Below are 8,752 nucleotides of genomic sequence, written 5' to 3' on the forward strand. Positions count from 1 at the left end.
CAGAAGGTACATTCTGTCCCACCCTCCAGACTCTTAATGAAGGTCCTGAACAGGATTGAACCCAGTATTGAGCCCCGGGGTACACTAGTTACTGGCCTCCAATCAGACTTTGTTCTACCGACAATCAGTCTGGGTCCAGTTATTCAGCCAGTTTTCGATCTACCTCGCTGTCTGCTCATACTACATCAGATTCCCTGTGAGGATCTTGATGGGATACAGTATCAAAATTCTAGGTAGAAAATGTGCACTGCTCTTCTCTCGTCTACCGAGCCAGTAGATTCATCCTAGGAGTTTCTCAAGCTGGTCAAGCATGCTTTCCCCTTGGTGAATCCATGCTGACTACTCCTGGTGACTTCTTTATGTGCCTGGAAATGATGTCCAGGATTAGCTGCTCCATCACTTTACCAGGGTTTGAGGTGAGGCTGACTTCACTGTAGGTCCCATGGATCTCTGTCCTGCCTTTCTTGAAGTTAGGAGTTTGCTTCCCTCCAGTCCTCAGACACTTCTCCCAGCCACCATGATCATTCAAAGGTGATCAATGACATCTGTCAGCTTTCTCAGCACTTGAGGGTGCATCCCATGGAAGCCCATGGACTTCCATACGTTCATATTGCTTAAGTATTCCCTGACCTGATCTCCTTCTGCAAAGGGCATGTCTCCTTTGCTCTGGAGTTTCACCTTCACCTCTGGGGCCTGCGACTCCTGAAGAGCTGTTGCGTTGACATTTAATACAGTGTTTGCACATATGGGGGCTAGGCCTCTGGGTGGAAGAACAGGTTGTTGCCCAAGAAGTGATTTGGTCATTTTGTGTCCTAAGTACATTGTCTACATCTTCACCTATAAGCTGCCAGAACACGGTTTTATCTGCTGCAGTTAGTTCACTGTCTGGGCATACGGAGAACGGGCTACTCAGAGGTCAAAGAATTTGCCTGGGACACAGGGAAATTCCATGCTCCATTCACTGACCAGCTGCCTTCTGACTCCAAGCAGGTGATGTAGAGTACCACCCACGCGGTACCAAGGAGACCAACAACCAGAGCTGTGTTGCTCTGGTAGCACAGCACTGTACATTGGTTCATTGACTCCACTGAGAGACCTGATTTGTTAGCCAGGCATGTTAATTTTAAGATCCAAACCAGTATCTCCTTGCAGCGTGGCATGGTGCTGTGCAGGTAGCTTAGGGATTTCTAATACACAGCTCTGCACTGTGGCAGACAAACCTGCCCTTCACTTCTCCTGTGTTCCTCTTCTCCACGTGATGCCGTGTGGACAGTGTCCTCTAAGTGGCAGGGATTTTATGAGCCTCATTAGCGAGCGTGAAATGACCAGCCCAAAAGGCTGCGTTCAGATACTAAGACCAGTTTGCCTTTGGAGAACTTTATCAGCTGTCTTGTAACCAGACCTATTTGACATCCTCCTTTCTGAAGTGTAGCAAAGATACGTGGCAGCCAATATTCAGTTATTTTCCTTTCTTGTGCACCTGTGAATTTGGAGTAGCCCCCTCTGAACATCAAGGATCTTACCCATCAAAGCACAGCTCTGGGGATATGATTAATTAAGTAATTAGTTCTTCATAATTCCGTGTACTTTGAAGCTGGGAACTGTGATTCTGACTGGCTCCTAGGCTCTGCTACGTGCAGCATTTCTATTAAGTAACTTCTTTATTTCCCACATCCTGGCTTTTCTTTTAATTAACAGGTTTGTATCTCTGTCAGGGATGGGTGCACAGCAAGTTTAAAAACTGCGAGGTGAGTGGGATTGATAACGGAGCTGATTTTACAACTGGTTCTGGAACAAGAGAGTTACAAATGCATCATTCATGGCAGTTACCTCTCACATCCTGTTTTGGTCCTCCAAATGAATGAATTACATTGACTGTTTGGCTCTCCATGTAGGAAAGTGTCCTGGTTCTGGTCAGGCCAGAGTAAACCTCCCCAAGCAGCCAGCCCAGGTGAGCTGAATTAGCCCAGGCTGTTCCCACACCACCTGGCATCACTTCCCCATAAAAAGGGCTAGTTGGGGAAGGGCAGGGGTTTGGTACCTCCGGAACACTCTGAGTGCAGCCAGGGTGTTGTGTCAGTCAGTTATTGCATCAGGCAGCACTCTGGCAGGTTGATAAGGTACTCTGTGTTATCACCAGGTGTGAGTGTAATCGGCCGTTACTGTTCTACGTTCACGGTGCTTTTTGTCAGCCAACTGTCTTTATCCCAGCCCATGGAGGCTCTGACTGTTTCTCCTGCAGGAGTGAGCAAACGGCATGTGATGCTCAGCCACAGTCTGGGGCTGAACCATCACAGAAAAGCAAGGAGAAAGCCACAGACCCATAGCTGACTCCAGCCCAGCCTGGGCTAGAGCGTTTGGCCCACAGAGCTACCCCAGGCGCACAGACAGCAAAGACGTGTCACACCCGGTAGCTGGTGCTGCCAGGTTCATGGCACATCTGCTGGGAGAGGCTGCTTTGCACCCCGCAGACAGAACGTGGTCAGAACTTCAGGCCCTTGAGTTTGAAATTTGAGTTTGAAGGTTTAGGACCTTCGTTGGAAGTTTCCGTATTTGCCGCGGTTGGGCGGAGCGGTGACTTGGAGCTGGCACAGGCCAGCGTGGTACCAGTGTATGCCAGGGCTCTGTCCTGCCCCAGGGTGGGACACAGCACGCAGATTTAGCACCCAGAAAGTGTTCGACCTGAGACTATCCCCAAGCCCTGTGGTAGAGATACAAGCAAAGTGAGCAGGATGAGATCACAGCTATTTAATCAATTTCATTTTAAAAGCTGTAAGCAGAATGATGACCTAAAAAAAAAAAATCAAAGCAGAAGGTTCAATCACTGCAATTAAATGATCACTTATACAATTACAATGCAGAGGGATAAAATCGATCCAAACCTTTCACACTAATTCTCTGCCTCTGAGCTCCAGAGTATTTTTTACACACAGGGAAGAAAGAGAAGGTTTGTAGGAGGTTGTACTTGCAGTCTAACGTGACGCCAGAAACAACTGCTTTACCAGCACAGTGCAACAGTGTAAGAGATGCTGTTTGGCTAAACTGCTCTTTGGCCAGCAGAGCTTTCTCCAGTGTCCCAGGACTCTGTGGGATGCCATCTTTACCTGTGAGGTGGCTATAACCGTGTCTTTCTTCGTTATGAGATTGTGCTAGCGCAACGGTCACCCAGAGGCGATATGCCCCCCACTCTTCATGGTCAGCTCTGCTGGCAGAAGTAGGCCTGTTAATCTTCACACCTGAAATGTGACCCCTCGGTGTGTTTCTTCCCATGGAAGAGGGGACCAATTCCCCTTTCACACGTAGCATTCCAGCCTCTTTCCCACTCTCATACCAGCTGTGCCCAGAGGCAGGTTACAGACATCTCCTTCTACCTGCTGACCCTGGCAAGTTTGCTCAGGTGCTGTGAGGCAAGGAGAGGCACACTGCTAAAGCCAGAAGATGAGCTGCTCCATTTGGCCCTGCCCTTACATGTACTCTCCAGTCTGCCTTCTGTAGCCCCTTTCTAGGTGAGTTTCAGCACATGTGACTCAGCATATTAGAAACACTGTCCCCTGCTTTACAACAGCTGTCTGGGAAGGAAATTAATGGGTCTGCAAAGAACTGGAGCAAGAGCCCGGTGGGATGCCCAGAGAAGCCTTGTTGGAAGACAGTCAGCAGTCTGGCACCAAAGAAGCCACTAATCAAGCTTTCCCAACTGGAAGCTGGTGTGGTGGCAAGGAAGCTGGCTCTTGATCTGGAATAACTTCCCCCACCTCATGTCTTCCAGAGAACATCGTCTTCTTAATGGATTCTTGCTCTGCAAAAAAAGGCTCTGACATCATTAGGCCTTCACTTTAACTAATTGCTCTGATTTTTGGTTCTTTTGCAAAATCAGGAGATATCTGGTCTATCCCCAAGCACAAATCTCTATTGGGAAAAAAAAAGAAAAAAGAGTAGTATGTCCACTGTGACCTCATAGTAGAAAAACTTCAATTACTTTAGGTCACTTAGTTCTTCTTTGCCCACATGCCTACATCTCTTAAGTCCTTAAGAAGGCATACTGCCAGGAGCTGAGTTTTTCACCGGACCAGAAAATAGCTCCCACAGCTTTATTATTTTCTTTTTTATTAATATACAGGCCTAGTCCTAAAGAAAAAAAATCCTGAAAACACACCATGCCCCACAAATATAAAGAGAAATTGGCAAAAGTTTCAAAATGAATGGGCCACAGTGTTTTATTTTGACCAACCGCCATTTCAAACGATGCAGTCAGATGTAGGGAAAACTGCAAAGCCCCGTTTCCATCCTGTTTGAGCAATTAAAACATGGACCTGCTGCTTTTATTTTCTTCTTCGTCACCGGTTGAATTCTCTCCACCAGAGAGCGCAAGCGTCGCCAGAGGTGCCGGTGCTGGGATGGAGAGAGAGGGAGGGAGGGAAGGAGGGAGGGAGGCTTAGATGGATGGATGGATGGATGGATGGATGGATGGATGGATGGATGGATGGATGGATGGATGGATGGATGGAGATCGCTGGGCGGGTCAGCAGTATCACCAGCTGCTTTCCTCAAGGAGAGCCCACGAGACCGTGATGTGTGATTCCAGCTACAGGAAGTTTCTTGTATATGGGTTGATTTAGGCTCACAGCTAAGTTAACTAATTTAACACTAATAGTTAAGGCCAAGATGGTCCTGAAGAATCTCCTGACAAGGAAGCACTGGAGAGATTCCTGCCTCTCCTTCCGAATCTTGGGGTCCAGCCCAGGATCTGTCGGCGCTTCCCAGGGATGTGTGCTTCTCCCATGCAGGACACTCAAACGCCCCTCAGACCACTCAAACGCCCCTCAGACCCATGCTTGAGGACACTAAGGCCAGCTGGCTTTGGGAATGCTGGCCGTCACAAAGAAGAAAGGACTTGGAAAGCAGTAGAAGAGATCTTCCAGTTACAGACTGAGAGCAAGGGCATTTCAAGGGATGTCACAGGAAATTAAAAACAAGACTATGAACAAGGCTTCGGAAACATCTCGGAGCCCACACGTTCCTCTAGACAAACAGTGAGAATGCTGCCTCTCTGCTAGGCGGCTGAGAACATCCAAGGGCTCCTACCGGTTTTGTGTCGCGTGCCATCCCAGAATGCACCCCATAGGTATTGAACTCAGGCTAAATCACTCTGAGTCGTGAGCCTGGGGGCACAGGCTCACTCACACGATGGTTATGCAGATCCTGCCAGTTACCTGAAGGACAACACGATGTGTTACAGCACCGGCAAGGGGTAAAAAGCTACTCAGTCCTGAGTTCCCGCTACATGCAAGTGTGTTGACTGCATGTTATCTTAAAAGGGGTTAAGCTACAGCTAATCCTTTTGCCTTTTCTTAGACAACTGTCTGTGCTGCAGAAACTGGGTATGCTCGGTGGCAGTCCCACAGGGAGCTGAGGGCTGAGGAGTCTGGAGATGCGCCTCATCTCTGCACTCCCAGCTGTCAGTCAGGCAGAAGCCACGCTGCTTAGTGAAGGGAATACCAGAGGAGAAGACAGCTTTCAGACAGAAGTGTACTGCTACGTGCCTGTGACCTAACAGGGGATTTTCTCCAAACTCAGTATTGGCCATGAGCCATAAACACCCTCACACATGTTAATATACATACATACGTGCATACGAATATATATAGAGGGGTTCACCCTCTGCGTGATGCTTTCGAGTGCAGCTCTTCATGTGGGTGTGACGTGACAGTCTTTTGTTCTGGGCTCCTTCTAATGCCTGTACACAGCCTTAGAGGCAGGTAATAGATTAGAGGCTCATCTCCGTTAAACCAAGGCTCTGTGTGGTTCTTCCCCCACCTGAGCCTTGCATCAATACTTGCTAAAAACACACCCAATTTCAAATCTCATTTCTAATATCAGTGATTCTCCTCCAGACTTACTCAGAGCTACAGTTTGGTATTTTTACAGGTTTTGTTCCTCATGCTTTAAAAAACTCCCCAAACATTTACATGCATTTCCACGCTTCAGTCAAATTTCTCCTGAACCAATCTGAACACAAGCTAACAAAGCTCAGTTTCCTTCTTGTGGTATTTGGCCACACAGCTGATTGAAGAAGAGGCAACAGCAAACAGCAGCTGCCTGGTTAGGCACAGCTCCAGGCTGCCATGCAGAGGGGAAGTCCTTACCTTTCCCCCATGGGCTGGAACAGCTGCTCTGACATTAACTGAGCTCTGTGCAGTGTGCTCTGAAGAGCAAGGGATGTGCGTGAGGCCAGTGGAGTAGCCCTCTGAGGAAGGAGTAAGGATGGTGGTCAATCAAGCTGTATCTTGTTTTAGGTCCCCCTCTTTTTAGGAACCACTGCTGCAGGTGGCAAGGCTGAGAAACTGTGAATGCATCTCCACAGGTATAATTGTCACACCTGGGGAAGTCCTCAGGACATGTAGTTTTCAAAGCCTGTTCCAAGAGGACCCAAACTTACTCCCCCCAACACAGTACTGGAGGGGAAATACTATTAAACAGTCTTTGGAAAGTGTTTCTCCCCTTAAACTCTTTTGTACACTTTATAGCATTGAGGAATGGATGCAGTTTCTTGTCAGTCAAAAAGGGTTTGAGGGGGTCAAACCCCAGGAACTTCTGGCTGCTCATTAGGGAAGGTAGGAAAAAGCAGGAACCAAGGAGCGAATGACACCTTAAAGCAGAGCCTGATTTTTTTTTCTTGGTTTTGGTTTCCTCCTCTGGCTCGTTGCCCTTTGTTCCCCCAGACACCTGCCTGCAGAGCCTGCAGATCTCAGCATGATCTCTTGCTTTCCAGCAGAAGCAACCCTGGATGCTCGTAATCCCAGCAGGTTGTGCTGCTTCACCACTGCTGCGTTTTGTCGTGGGAGAGATGCATTTGCTGGATGGCAGCCTGTGCCCTGAAGTATCAGATTAAGTGAAAGACTGCAGCCAAGGGCTCTGTGAGACATCAAAGAACCATATCCTGGGCTGAGGAGACACTAAGAAATTGTTAAGGGTTGTATCAGGACCGTGGAGGCAATTTAAAGCAAATTCTTTGTTAAGAGAAACTGCTTTGCTTTCTATGTGCTCCTTCAACACATGTAAAAAGAAGGGGAAATAGAAGTTGTGTGTGTTGCTTCACTGCAGCCAACACCCTGAGCATTTCTATTGCCAGAGCATTTCAGGACTGCAAACAGAAGTATTACCCACATAGGTCTAATAGTAAAAATTACCCTGTTAGTGTTTGCATGCTGGAAGAGTGATAACTGGAAACACCCTATGAATGGAAAAGCAAGCAAAAGTTACTGGGTTTGTTTGTGGAGTGGCTGTCTTGGAAGTGGACAGATGGAATTGGAGCAAAAAATAACCATGAAAATAGGGGCAGTGCTCATGCTGCTGTGAATAACTGCTTATTGTTTTGGTTTGCTTCTTAACTATGCTTTCTTGACTCCTGTATGGCCTCCAGAGGCTATGTTCAGGCAGAGGTTAAACTGCGCTGGAACGGTCACAGGGTGAGGACTGACTCCATGTAGATCTTAACTGGGTGTAGAAAGAGCTGGGAGCAGAAAGAGGGAGCCAGACCTCTGGTGATTTACAACTCGGTGGATGAGTCAGAGAGCAGCTCACCATCCTCTCTCTGCCTTTTCCACAGCTCACCTAACTTCTGCCATTGTGGGATACTCCACCAAGGGACAGGCTAGGAGCCCTTTATCCTTGTTTTCAAAGGGATTTAGGGAGCATCAAAGGCCCAAATCCTCTTGAGCTTGGAGTGCCCTTTCAATCGTTGATTCTGACCATTTGCCAGACCTGGAACTTCGGCTCTTCCGTATGTTTCACCTGACCTAAAGCCCAGCTTACTCTCACATGACCGCATGTGTGCACACCGTGACCAGTGCTGTGCTATAAACCACAGATACCTGTTCAGTACGCGCTCTCACTGCAGATTTTATCCTTCCCACTAAGACCCTTCCTTGCTACCCCATCAGGGACTTTTACAAAACTTGAGCAACTATCTCCTGTGTGAAACGTGAGCGCTGTCGGTCAGTGGGTTCAACCAAAGTGCGCACATTAAAAATGGCAAAGGACAGGAAATGTGGAGTTCCAAAAAGTTGAAAACAACTGGCCTGAGAGTTTTCAAAGATAGGACTCATCTACTTTGGAGAGAGGAGCCTAGTAAGCCCTGCTCCCAAAGGATACAGAGATCATTTTATGCATCGCAGGAATGCACTCGCGACATTCCCACGCAAGGGTTTTTGAAGAGGGCAATACACACGGCAGAGCTGCTTTCGATGAGAGCACTGCCAAATACCACAAACATTCCTGACTCTGTGTTTTCAAACATCTGGTTCAATCCAGTTTCAGATGAAAGAGGTACTCAGTTGATGTAACCTTGCTTCCAACAAAGTCCCATTTCAATCACTGATTGCATAGAAAGCAGAATTTGGGCTGTGCTCGGGTCTGTAGGAGATTGCCCTGAGCAGTTGGCTTCCTTGTATTTTCCAGTGAAAGGCTCAGCGAGGCACTTTGTAAAACAAGCAAAAAGCCATAACTTTAGTAATGTAAAAACTATCCTTTACATCCAGCAACTCGATCAAACGATGCTCTTTTATAAACAAAATCCCCATCCCACAGACACAATGGTATGTACAATAATAGGACACTTTGCCAAGAGATTCCAGTATAAGACACAGTAATTCAAAAGAAACAAAGTGTAAGTTTATTGGACGCCAACATTTCTTAGTCAAGATCTAAGTAAAGAAAACACACAGTAGAAAAAGTTGTACAAAGCAGCAATGGA

Source organism: Gallinula chloropus (genome assembly GCF_964237585.1).
Source record: "Gallinula chloropus genome assembly, chromosome: 1".
NCBI classification, from domain to species: Eukaryota; Metazoa; Chordata; class Aves; order Gruiformes; family Rallidae; genus Gallinula; species Gallinula chloropus.